This window comes from Amaranthus tricolor, chromosome 13 (genome assembly GCF_026212465.1).
Source record: "Amaranthus tricolor cultivar Red isolate AtriRed21 chromosome 13, ASM2621246v1, whole genome shotgun sequence".
Taxonomy (NCBI): Eukaryota; Viridiplantae; Streptophyta; class Magnoliopsida; order Caryophyllales; family Amaranthaceae; genus Amaranthus; species Amaranthus tricolor.
Genome location: NC_080059.1, coordinates 24,489,742 through 24,504,021, shown reverse-complemented (window position 1 = coordinate 24,504,021; position 14,280 = coordinate 24,489,742). Strand labels below are relative to the sequence as shown.

Below are 14,280 nucleotides of genomic sequence, written 5' to 3'. Positions count from 1 at the left end.
GAAGAATGAACGATGAAGAATGAACAAGGATTAATGGTCAATGACGAATGAACGATGAAGAATGAACAAGGATCAATGATCAATGACGAATGAACGATGAAGAATGAACAAGGATCAATGATTAATGACGAATGAACGATGAAGAATGAACAAGGATCAATGATCAATGAAGAATGAACAAGGATCAATGATCAAAGAAGAATGAACGATGAGGAATGAACAAGGATCAATGATCAATGAAGAATGAACGAAGAAGAATGAACAAGGATTAATGGTCAATGACGAATGAACGATGAAGAATGAACAAGGATCAATGATCAATGAAGAATGAACGATGAAGAATGAACAAGGATTAATGGTCAATGACGAATGAACGATGAAGAATGAACAAGGATCAATGATCAATGAAGAATGAACGATGAAGAATGAACAAGGATCAATGATCAATGGAGAATGAACGATGAAGAATGAACAAGGATTAATGGTCAGTGACGAATGAACGATGAAGAATGAACAAGGATCAACGATCAATGAAGAATGAACGATGAAGAATGAACAAGGATCAATGATCAATGAAGAATGAACGATGAAGAATGAACAAGGATCAATGATCAATGAAGAATGAACGATGAAGAATGAACAAGGATCAATTCTCAATGAAGAATGAACGATGAAGAATGAACAAGGAACAATGATCAATGAAGAATGAACGATGAAGAATGAACAAGGATTAATGGTCAATGACGAATGATCGATGAAGAATGAACAAGGATCAATGATCAATGACGAATGAACGATGAAGAATGAACAAGGATCAATAATCAATGAAGAATGAACAAGGATCAATGATCAATGACGAATAAACGATGAAGAATGAACAAGGATCAATGATCAATGAAGAATGAACAAGGATCAATGATCAAAGAAGAATGAACGATGAGGAATGAACAAGGATCAATGATCAATGAAGAATGAACGATGAAGAATGAACAAGGATTAATGGTCAATGACGAATGAACGATGAAGAATGAACAAGGATCAATGATCAATGAAGAATGAACGATGAAGAATGAACAAGGATTAATGGTCAATGACGAATGAACGATGAAGAATGAACAAGGATCAATGATCAATGACGAATGAACGATGAAGAATGAACAAGGATCAATGATCAATGACGAATGAACGATGAAGAATTAACAAGGATCAATGATCAATGAAGAATGAACAAGGATCAATGATCAAAGAAGAATGAACGATGAAGAATGAACAAGGATCAATGATCAATGAAGAATGAACGATGAAGAATGAACAAGGAACAATGATCAATGAAGAATGAACGTTGAAGAATGAACAAGGATTAATGTTCAATGATTAATGTTCAATGAAGAATGAACAAGAATTAACAGTCGTATTATTAGAAGATTTTATTAGTCGTTTTTAGCGCCTAATTTTTCTTATATATTTGTTCGTTACTAATTATAATTTAATTAGTGATGGTAGTAGTTTGAAAAATCTCTACAATGATTAGAAAATTGTTAATTCGTAACGTGATTATGAATCGTAACAAGTAACGTAAACTTTGGAGGTAAAACTTAAAGTTGAGCAACTACCCATAACAGTTCGAAAAAAAAAAAATTTTAATTATTACCCAAGTATATTATATAACCATGATGGGAGTAAATTAAATATTTCTTACATATACAAGTGATTTTTAAACATGAAGTACAAGTTACATAACTTGTTACATGTACAACAATTTTTACCCAAACTTTAAACTATCTTAGATAAACCTTTCTTATACCATAATAGACCAAATTGAGGACAAAAAGCACTCCAAATCAGCCCCAAAACAGCAGCCCCTAGCTGCCATACTAGCCCTCATTTAGCCCCAAAACTCACTTACACACTCCACCAAACTCTCTACCCAAAGCCCCTATTGTTCTTACCCAAAAACACCATCATAACAAGCATGCAAACATGATAAATTAAGACATATTTGCTGTCCATATTTTCAGCTCCATCAACCTTCTTTCACTCCTCATTTTACTCCTTATTTCATCCATAAGCATAGTTGAAGTTCAATCTTACAATTCCTAGCAAAAACACCTTCTTTTCTCATTAAATCTTCTTCAAAAACCCATCTAAAACTTCTGAAAATTTATGTTTATAAACTCAAATCTCCCATAAAAATAATCTTCATCTTAAGAGCTTTCCATAGACACCAAACTTGAAGAAATCCACCAAGTATAGAGTAAGTTATGTTCATTTCTTTATTCCACTAGTTTTTGTTAAAACTTGTTCATGTAAAACATATTTTTTTTATGAATCTTTCTATAAACTAAGATCATTATAACATGAGTATTTTATCTCTAAACTAAGAAAATCATCATTTATAAATCTATGAAAATAGGCCATAATAGAAAGTAAGAAGATGTATTTCTACAAACATATAAATTTTGTTACTTAAAGGATTCAAGTAAAATTATGAGACTTAACTAAGTATGTTGCTCAACATAATAAGTATACTCCAAATATGTTAAAATCATCACAAGTATTAGTTTAACAACTCTAACTAGGAAAAGTTAAGTGCATGTTAGAAATCCAAAATTATTATTGATTTTTGGATGAATGCAATATGTTTAGTTGAAGAGTTGGAGTTGAGGCTTGAAGGGCAAGGAACTGAAGTTAGAACCACTTCTAAAAACGCGTAGGAGCTTACGGAATAATTATATAGGCTTGGAGTCGAGGTATGTCACTTGGGGTGATTTTTAAAGGATTTAAGAACAAGTTGGGAAAGTTTGTGTATAAACTTTTTTTTAAAAGAAAAAAAAATAAATTCCCAAAGAGAAGTTCTTAAATCTTGATAAATGATGTCAAAATGATGAATTTGAGTATGGAATAATTTATTACATGTATTATTATTGTGGGCATCATGCATGTTGATTTTATAAATTATTGTATGTTTAAAGGCATGTTTAACACTACTTTGTGAAAGTTATTGTGATGGAAATGATTATATGAATTTGAAAATATTTGAAATTCATTTTAAAAGAAATTTCCAGTAGCTATATGTTAAGAAAATTTCTTTGATACTTTTTGTTGAGATTATTCGTTAAATTGACATTTTAATGGATTTTAAGGTGTTAAATACTCTTATTATAAAACATGGTATTAGATGAACTCTTCATCATCAAAAATAATTAATAAAAATATATTATAATGTCTCCAACAAGATTTGGCCAGAATATATTTAGTTTTGAATTTTTTTATGATTTTTGAATAATCGTTAAATTGTTTAACGGTAAATTATAAAATGGTAAAATATAAAATAATTACCAAACAAAGACATATGGACTTGAAATTTTTATCACATACTCATATGGACAGTAGGTAAAATTGGTAAAAGTTTGGGAAGGTTTCGTTGACATTTAAGGACCTTAATAATTTTTACTCGGTTATTAATAATCGGTAAGTTTGAAAACGGTAAAATATAAAATAAATACTAAATAACGTCTTTTGGACATGAAACTTTTATGAGACACTTATATAAACAGTAGATACATGTTGAAAAATTTATATTGATTTTCGTAACTATATATGGTCTTAAATAAATTTTATTCGGTTTATCGGTAAAATAACAATATTAATTATTAAAAATACCCCAAATGATTTTTAATGGTTATTTAAAATTTTATACCCCTTAAAAAAGTTTCTGAAATATCATATAATTTTTATAATATTTTATTCGGACTCAAATAATTTTAAACCTATTTTATTCTATATATCGATAAAATATCTATACAAAATAATAAAACATCATACATGATTTTTTATAAGTGTAAATGGCCTAATAAACATGTTATATGACTTCTGGAACTTTGGTATAATTTTACAAAATAAATTATTAATTATTTACTAATTTATCAAATTAATAGAAAATGTTTATTTATTAAAAAGTGTAATATTGTTAAATAAATTTGGGTAAAAATAAATCTATATCAAAAATTTATAATTATATTAATAAACTACTGCCTCATAGTCTAAAATAATTTTAAATTAGATGGTTTATAAAATTTTACGGATTTAAGACACCATTTAAATAACGGTAAATACCCAAATTGTCGAAAATAATTGTAAAATCGTTATAAATTCGCATAACCAATTATAATCTGATGGGACAACCTTAAATTCATTTTAAATAAGGTATTATAATGACTTGATTAATTTGGGCCTTGTTGGAGAATTAATATGTACTTTGCAAATCAATTATCGATTTTATTACCGGCAAAACTATCTTGTATTTAAGAAAATAGTGTTTTATGAAATCTTCTGTCGTAAAGATTTTATAGACTTATGAATCATATTCTAGTTGTTTTGAATGAATTTCAAAACCCTTTAAAGTTATATTTACTTTAAGAAAGATTGAAACGAAACATTTTAGTGGTTTCCTAAAAAAAAAAATTGTATTGAACTTTAATCACTTTTTGTTACGATGCATTTCCATACATGTTAGTGATGCCCCAATATAATACAAAGGTTATGTTTAATGATATGATTATGCTAAGCATGTTTTACCCATGTGGGAAATATTATGATTTGATTTTGCTAAGTCGCAAATAAAGTATGTTTTGCTATGTGCAAATAATAGATATTTATCATATTTTTGACTTTCAAATGCTATTAAATTACAAGATATATATTATGCACAAAAAAATGTTTTAGCCTAAATGGCGGGTACATATGCCACAGCAAATGTTGTGTGCATGATTAAACGGCTCACCAATGCTGAGCGCGTATTGTTCACAATACCATTGTGTTACACTTGCCGGACATGTCGCGGACGGTAGATCGACTACCAAACGAGTCACAGGATGACTCACAGAGTACCCATGTAAACTTATGATATGAGTTTGAAATTGATTTGGATCTATTGAGATCTTATGATTTATGATGAAAAATGAGAATTTGAAATTACTATAGAGCCATTGAACTGGATTTGAATCATAATATGATTTATCAAATGAAAAAGTATATTTCAAAATGAATTTACTCAAAAAAAAAAAAGAAGATTTTAATAACTTGTTTGAAAGACACCAGTGTGTTTATACTCGGCCTTTTTGCTGATACTATGCTTTGTATGTTTTTCCAATGGTTTTGTTTTTAGAGTAAACCCCTATGGCACCTCGACGGAGAATGGATATGCGAGCGGAAGTTGAACCCGAGTTGGAGTATGACTCCCCTTTTGTTTAGATCTCTTTATTGTATTTGAGAGACTATTAGTTTAGATTTAGACTATTTTAAGGATGTAATTTGAACTTTGGACTTATTTCGATTTGGTTGTAATTTTCCTATATTTTAGACAGTTAAGACTTCCGTTATATTGCTTTGGTTTGGTTCAAGTATTATACTTGGATATTGGTTTGACCTTTAAGTAACCCCTTAATTGTGTTGGCAAAAGTAAGCTTCCGCTTGATTAATAATAAATTCCAGTTAGTGTTTGCCTTCATAATTCGAGGCGGTTACACAAGGATCAATGATCAATGGAGAATGAACGATGAAGAATGAACAAGGATTAATGGTCAATGACGCATGAACGATGAAGAATGAACAAGGATCAATGATCAATGAAGAATGAACGATGAAGAATGAACAAGGATCAATGATCAATGAAGAATGAACGATGAAGAATGAACAAGGATCAATGATCAATGAAGAATGAACGATGAAGAATGAACAAGGATCAATTCTCAATGAAGAATGAACGATGAAGAATGAACAAGGAACAATGATCAATGAAGAATGAACGATGAAGAATGAACAAGGATTAATTGTCAATGACGAATGATCGATGAAGAAAGAACAAGGATCAATGATCAAAGAAGATTGAACGATGAAGAATGAACAAGGATCAATGATCAATGAAGAATGAACGACGAAGAATGAACAAGGATTAATGGTCAATGACGAATGAACAATGAAGAATGAACAAGGATCAATGATCAATGACGAATGAACGATGAAGAATGAACAAGGATCAATGATCAATGAAGAATGAACGATGAAGAATGAACAAGGAGTAATGGTCAATGACGAATGAACGATGAAGAATGAACAAGGATCAATGATCAATGACGAATGAACGATGAAGAATGAAAAAGGATCAATGATCAATGAAGAATGAACGATGAAGAATGAACAAGGATCAATGATCAATGAAGAATGAACGATGAAGAATGAACAAGGAACAATGATCAATGAAGAATGAACGATGAAGAATGAACAAGGATTAATGGTCAATGACGAATAAACGACGAAGAATGAACAAGGATCAATGCTCAATGAAGAATGAACGATGAAGAATGAACAAGGAGTAATGGTCAATGACGAATGAACGATGAAGAATGAACAAGGATCAATGATCAATGACGAATGAACGATGAAGAATGAACAAGGATCAATGATCAATGACGAATGAACGATGAAGAATGAACAAGGATCAATGATCAATGAAGAATGAACAAGGATCAATGATCAAAGAAGAATGAACGATGAAGAATGAACAAGGATCAATGATCAATGAAGAATGAACGATGAAGAATGAACAAGGATTAATGGTCAATGACGAATGAACGATGAAGATTGAACAAGGATCAATGATCAATGAAGAATGAACGATGAAGAATGAACAAGGATTAATGGTCAATGACGAATGAACGATGAAGAATGAACAAGGATCAATGATCAATGACGAATGAACGATGAAGAATGAACAAGGATCAATGATTAATGACGAATGAACGATGAAGAATGAACAACGATCAATGATCAATGAAGAATGAACAAGGATCAATGATCAAAGAAGAATGAACGATGAAGAATGAACAAGGATCAATGATCAATGAAGAATGAACGATGAAGAATGAACAAGGATTAATGATCAATGAAGAATGAACGATGAAGATTGAACAAGGATCAATGATCAATGAAGAATGAACGATGAAGAATGAACAAGGATTAATGGTCAATGACGAATGAACGATGAAGAATGAACAAGGATCAATGATCAATGACGAATGAACGATAAAGTATGAACAAGGATCAATGATTAATGACGAATGAACGATGAAGAATGAACAAGGATCAATGATCAATGAAGAATGAACAAGGATCAATGATCAAAGAAGAATGAACGATGAAGAATGAACAAGGATCAATGATCAATGAAGAATGAACGATGAAGAATGAACAAGGATCAATGATCAATGAAGAATGAACGATGAAGAATGAACAAGGATCAATTCTAAATGAAGAATGAACGATGAAGAATGAACAAGGAACAATGATCAATGAAGAATGAACGTTGAAGAATGAACAAGGATTAATGGTCAATGACGAATGAACGATGAAGAATGAACAAGGATCAATGATCAATGAAGAATGAACGATGAAGAATGAACAAGGATCAATGATCAATGGAGAATGAACGATGAAGAATGAACAAGGATTAATGGTCAATGACGCATGAACGATGAAGAATGAACAAGGATCAATGATCAATGAAGAATGAACAAGGATCAATGATCAATGAAGAATGAACGATGAAGAATGAACAAGGATCAATGATCAATGAAGAATGAACGATGAAGAATGAACAAGGATCAATTCTCAATGAAGAATGAACGATGAAGAATGAACAAGGAACAATGATCAATGAAGAATGAACGATGAAGAATGAACAAGGATTAATTGTCAATGACGAATGATCGATGAAGAATGAACAAGGATCAATGATCAATGAAGAATGAACGATGAAGAATGAACAAGGATCAATGATCAATGAAGAATAAACGACGAAGAATGAACAAGGATTAATGGTCAATGACGAATGAACAATGAAGAATGAACAAGGATCAATGATCAATGACGAATGAACGATGAAGAATGAACAAGGATCAATGATCAATGAAGAATGAACGATGAAGAATGAACAAGGAGTAATGGTCAATGCCGAATGAACGATGAAGAATGAACAAGGATCAATGATCAATGACGAATGAACGATGAAGAATGAACAAGGATCAATGATCAATGAAGAATGAACGATGAAGAATGAACAAGGATCAATGATCAATGAAGAATGAACGATGAAGAATGAACAAGGAACAATGATCAATGAAGAATGAACGATGAAGAATGAACAAGGATTAATGGTCAATGACGAATAAACGATGAAGAATGAACAAGGATCAATGCTCAATAAAGAATGAACGATGAAGAATGAACAAGGAGTAATGGTCAATGACGAATGAACGATGAAGAATGAACAAGGATCAATGATCAATGACGAATGAACGATGAAGAATGAACAAGGATCAATGATCAATGAAGAATGAACAAGGATCAATGATCAATGACGAATGAACGATGAAGAATGAAAAGGGATCAATGATCAATGAAGAATGAACAAGGATCAATGATCAAAGAAGAATGAACGATGAAGAATGAACAAGGATCAATGATCAATGAAGAATGAACGATGAAGAATGAACAAGGATTAATGGTCAATGACGAATGAACGATGAAGATTGAACAAGGATCAATGATCAATGAAGAATGAACGATGAAGAATGAACAAGGATTAATGGTCAATGACGAATGAACGATGAAGAATGAACAAGGATCAATGATCAATGACGAATGAACGATAAAGAATGAACAAGGATCAATGATTAATGACGAATGAACGATGAAGAATGAACAAGGATCAATGATCAATGAAGAATGAACAAGGATCAATGATCAAAGAAGAATGAACGATGAAGAATGAACAAGGATCAATGATCAATGAAGAATGAACGATGAAGAATGAACAAGGATCAATGATCAATGAAGAATGAACGATGAAGAATGAACAAGGATCAATTCTAAATGAAGAATGAACGATGAAGAATGAACAAGGAACAATGATCAATGAAGAATAAACGATGAAGAATGAACAAGGATTAATGGTCAATGACGAATGAACGATGAAGAATGAACAAGGATCAATGATCAATGAAGAATGAACGATGAAGAATGAACAAGGATCAATGACCAATGGAGAATGAACGATGAAGAATGAACAAGGATTAATGGTCAATGACGAATGAACGATGAAGAATGAACAAGGATCAATGATCAATGAAGAATGAACGATGAAGAATGAACAAGGATCAATGATCAATGAAGAATGAAGGATGAAGAATGAACAAGGATCAATGATCAATGAAGAATGAACGATGAAGAATGAACAAGGATCAATTCTCAATGAAGAATGAACGATGAAGAATGAACAAGGAACAATGATCAATGAAGAATGAACGATGAAGAATGAACAAGGATTAATTGTCAATGACGAATGATCGATGAAGAATGAACAAGGATCAATGATCAATGAAGAATGAACGATGAAGAATGAACAAGGATCAATGATCAATGAAGAATGAACGACGAAGAATGAACAAGGATTAATGGTCAATGACGAATGAACAATGAAGAATGAACAAGGATCAATGATCAATGACGAATGAACGATGAAGAATGAACAAGGATCAATGATCAATGAAGAATGAACGATGAAGAATGAACAAGGAGTAATGGTCAATGACGAATGAACGATGAAGAATGAACAAGGATCAATGATCAATGACGAATGAACGATGAAGAATGAAAAGGGATCAATGATCAATGAAGAATGAACAAGGATCAATGATCAAAGAAGAATGAACGATGAAGAATGAACAAGGATCAATGATCAATGAAGAATGAACGATGAAGAATGAACAAGGATTAATGGTCAATGACGAATGAACGATGAAGATTGAACAAGGATCAATGATCAATGAAGAATGAACGATGAAGAATGAACAAGGATTAATGGTCAATGACGAATGAACGATGAAGAATGAACAAGGATCAATGATCAATGAAGAATGAACAAGGATCAATGATCAAAGAAGAATGAACGATGAAGAATGAACAAGGATCAATGATCAATGAAGAATGAACGATGAAGAATGAACAAGGATCAATGATCAATGAAGAATGAACAAGGATCAATTCTAAATGAAGAATGAACGATGAAGAATGAACAAGGAACAATGATCAATGAAGAATAAACGATGAAGAATGAACAAGGATTAATGGTCAATGACGAATGAACGATGAAGAATGAACAAGGATCAATGATCAATGAAGAATGAACGATGAAGAATGAACAAGGATCAATGACCAATGGAGAATGAACGATGAAGAATGAACAAGGATTAATGGTCAATGACGAATGAACGATGAAGAATGAACAAGGATCAATGATCAATGAAGAATGAACGATGAAGAATGAACAAGGATCAATGATCAATGAAGAATGAAGGATGAAGAATGAACAAGGATCAATGATCAATGAAGAATGAACGATGAAGAATGAACAAGGATCAATTCTCAATGAAGAATGAACGATGAAGAATGAACAAGGAACAATGATCAATGAAGAATGAACGATGAAGAATGAACAAGGATTAATTGTCAATGACGAATGATCGATGAAGAATGAACAAGCATCAATGATCAATGAAGAATGAACGATGAAGAATGAACAAGGATCAATGATCAATGAAGAATGAACGACGAAGAATGAACAAGGATTAATGGTCAATGACGAATGAACAATGAAGAATGAACAAGGATCAATGATCAATGACGAATGAACGATGAAGAATGAACAAGGATCAATGATCAATGAAGAATGAACGATGAAGAATGAACAAGGAGTAATGGTCAATGACGAATGAACGATGAAGAATGAACAAGGATCAATGATCAATGACGAATGAACGATGAAGAATGAAAAGGGATCAATGATCAATGAAGAATGAACAAGGATCAATGATCAAAGAAGAATGAACGATGAAGAATGAACAAGGATCAATGATCAATGAAGAATGAACGATGAAGAATGAACAAGGATTAATGGTCAATGACGAATGAACGAAGAAGATTGAACAAGGATCAATGATCAATGAAGAATGAACGATGAAGAATGAACAAGGATTAATGGTCAATGACGAATGAACGATGAAGAATGAACAAGGATCAATGATCAATGACGAATGAACGATAAAGAATGAACAAGGATCAATGATTAATGACGAATGAACGATGAAGAATGAACAAGGATCAATGATCCATGAAGAATGAACAAGGATCAATGATCAAAGAAGAATGAACGATGAAGAATGAACAAGGATCAATGATCAATGAAGAATGAACGATGAAGAATGAACAAGGATCAATGATCAATGAAGAATGAACGATGAAGAATGAACAAGGATCAATTCTAAATGAAGAATGAACGATGAAGAATGAACAAGGAACAATGATCAATGAAGAATGAACGATGAAGAATGAACAAGGATTAATGGTCAATGACGAATGAACGATGAAGAATGAATAAGGATCAATGATCAATGAAGAATGAACGATGAAGAATGAACAAGGATCAATGACCAATGGAGAATGAACGATGAAGAATGAACAAGGATTAATGGTCAATGACGAATGAACGATGAAGAATGAACAAGGATCAATGATCAATGAAGAATGAACGATGAAGAATGAACAAGGATCAATGATCAATGAAGAATGAAGGATGAAGAATGAACAAGGATCAATGATCAATGAAGAATGAACGATGAAGAATGAACAAGGATCAATTCTCAATGAAGAATGAACGATGAAGAATGAACAAGGAACAATGATCAATGAAGAATGAACGATGAAGAATGAACAACGATTAATTGTCAATGACGAATGATCGATGAAGAATGAACAAGGATCAATGATCAATGAAGAATGAACGATGAAGAATGAACAAGGATCAATGATCAATGAAGAATGAACGACGAAGAATGAACAAGGATTAATGGTCAATGACGAATGAACAATGAAGAATGAACAAGGATCAATGATCAATGACGAATGAACGATGAAGAATGAACAAGGATCAATGATCAATGAAGAATGAACGATGAAGAATGAACAAGGAGTAATGGTCAATGACGAATGAACGATGAAGAATGAACAAGGATCAATGATCAATGACGAATGAACGATGAAGAATGAACAAGGATCAATGATCAATGAAGAATGAACGATGAAGAATGAACAAGGATCAATGATCAATGAAGAATGAACGATGAAGAATGAACAAGGAACAATGATCAATGAAGAATGAACGATGAAGAATGAACAAGGATTAATGGTCAATGACGAATAAACGATGAAGAATGAACAAGGATCAATGCTCAATGAAGAATGAACGATGAAGAATGAACAAGGAGTAATGGTCAATGACGAATGAACGATGAAGAATGAACAAGGATCAATGATCAATGACGAATGAACGATGAAGAATGAACAAGGATCAATGATCAATGAAGAATGAACAAGGATCAATGATCAATGACGAATGAACGATGAAGAATGAACAAGGATCAATGATCAATGAAGAATCAACAAGGATCAATGATCAAAGAAGAATGAACGATGAAGAATGAACAAGGATCAATGATCAATGAAGAATGAACGATGAAGAATGAACAAGGATTAATGGTCAATTACGAATGAACGATGAAGAATGAACAAGGATCAATGATTAATGACGAATGAACGATGAAGAATGAACAAGGATCAATGATCAATGAAGAATGAACAAGGATCAATGATCAAAGAACAATGAACGATGAAGAATGAACAAGGATCAATGATCAATGAAGAATGAACGATGAAGAATGAACAAGGATCAATTCTTAATGAAGAATGAACGATGAAGAATGAACAAGGAACAATGATCAATGAAGAATGAACGATGAAGAATGAACAAGGATTAATGATCAATGAAGAATGAACGACGAAGAATGAACAAGGATCAATGATCAATGAAGAATGAACAAGGATCAATTCTCAATGAAGAATGAACGATGAAGAATGAACAAGGATTAATAGTCAATGACGAATGAACGAAGATGAATGAACAAGGATCAATGATCAATGACGAATGAACGATGAAGAAGAACAAGGATCAATGATCAATGACGAATGAACGATGACGAATGAACAAAGATCAATGATCAATGAAGAATGAACGATGAAGAATGAACAAGGATTAATGGTCAATGACGAATGAACGATGAAGAATGAACAAGGATCAATGATCAATGACGAATGAACGATGAAGAATGAACAAGGATCAATGATCAATGACGAATGAACGATGAAGAATTAACAAGGATCAATGATCAATGAAGAATGAACAAGGATCAATGATCAAAGAAGAATGAACGATGAAGAATGAACAAGGATCAATGATCAATGAAGAATGAACGATGAAGAATGAACAAGGATCAATGATCAATGAAGAATGAACGATGAAGAATGAACAAGGATTAATGGTCAATGACGAATGAACGATGAAGAATGAACAAGGATCAATGATCAATGAAGAATGAACGATGAAGAATGAACAAGGATTAATGGTCAATGACGAATGAACGATGAAGAATGAACCAGGATCAATGATCAATGACGAATGAACGATGAAGAATGAACAAGGATCAATGATCAATGACGAATGAACGATGAAGAATGAACAAGGATCAATGATCAATGAAGAATGAACAAGGATCAATGATCAAAGAAGAATGAACGATGAAGAATGAACAAGGATCAATGATCAATGAAGAATGAACGATGAAGAATGAACAAGGATAAATGATCAATGAAGAATGAACGATGAAGAATGAACAAGGAACAATGATCAATGAAGAATGAACGATGAAGAATGAACAAGGATTAATGGTCAATGACGAATGAACGATGAAGAATGAACAAGGATCAATGCTCAATGAAGAATGAACGATGAAGAATGAACAAGGAGTAATGGTCAATGACGAATGAACGATGAAGAATGAACAAGGATCAATGATCAATGACGAATGAACGATGAAGAATGAACAAGGATCAATGATCAATGAAGAATGAACAAGGATCAATGATCAATGACGAATGAACGATGAAGAATGAACAAGGATCAATGATCAATGAAGAATGAACAAGGATCAATGATCAAAGAAGAATGAACGATGAAGAATGAACAAGGATCAATGATCAATGAAGAATGAACGATGAAGAATGAACAAGGATTAATGGTCAATGACGAATGAACGATGAAGATTGAACAAG

General features: G+C 32.2%; 1 long non-coding RNA gene across 1 annotated transcript; it reads left to right on the top strand.

The window, feature by feature from the left end:
* Positions 1–1,543: 1,543 nt before the first annotated feature.
* LOC130798620 (uncharacterized) lies at positions 1,544–5,381 on the top strand. The gene is made up of 3 exons (XR_009039081.1): positions 1,544–2,254; positions 2,647–2,750; positions 5,168–5,381. It is a non-coding gene; the product is annotated as an uncharacterized LOC130798620 (long non-coding RNA).
* Positions 5,382–14,280: the final 8,899 nt, after the last annotated feature.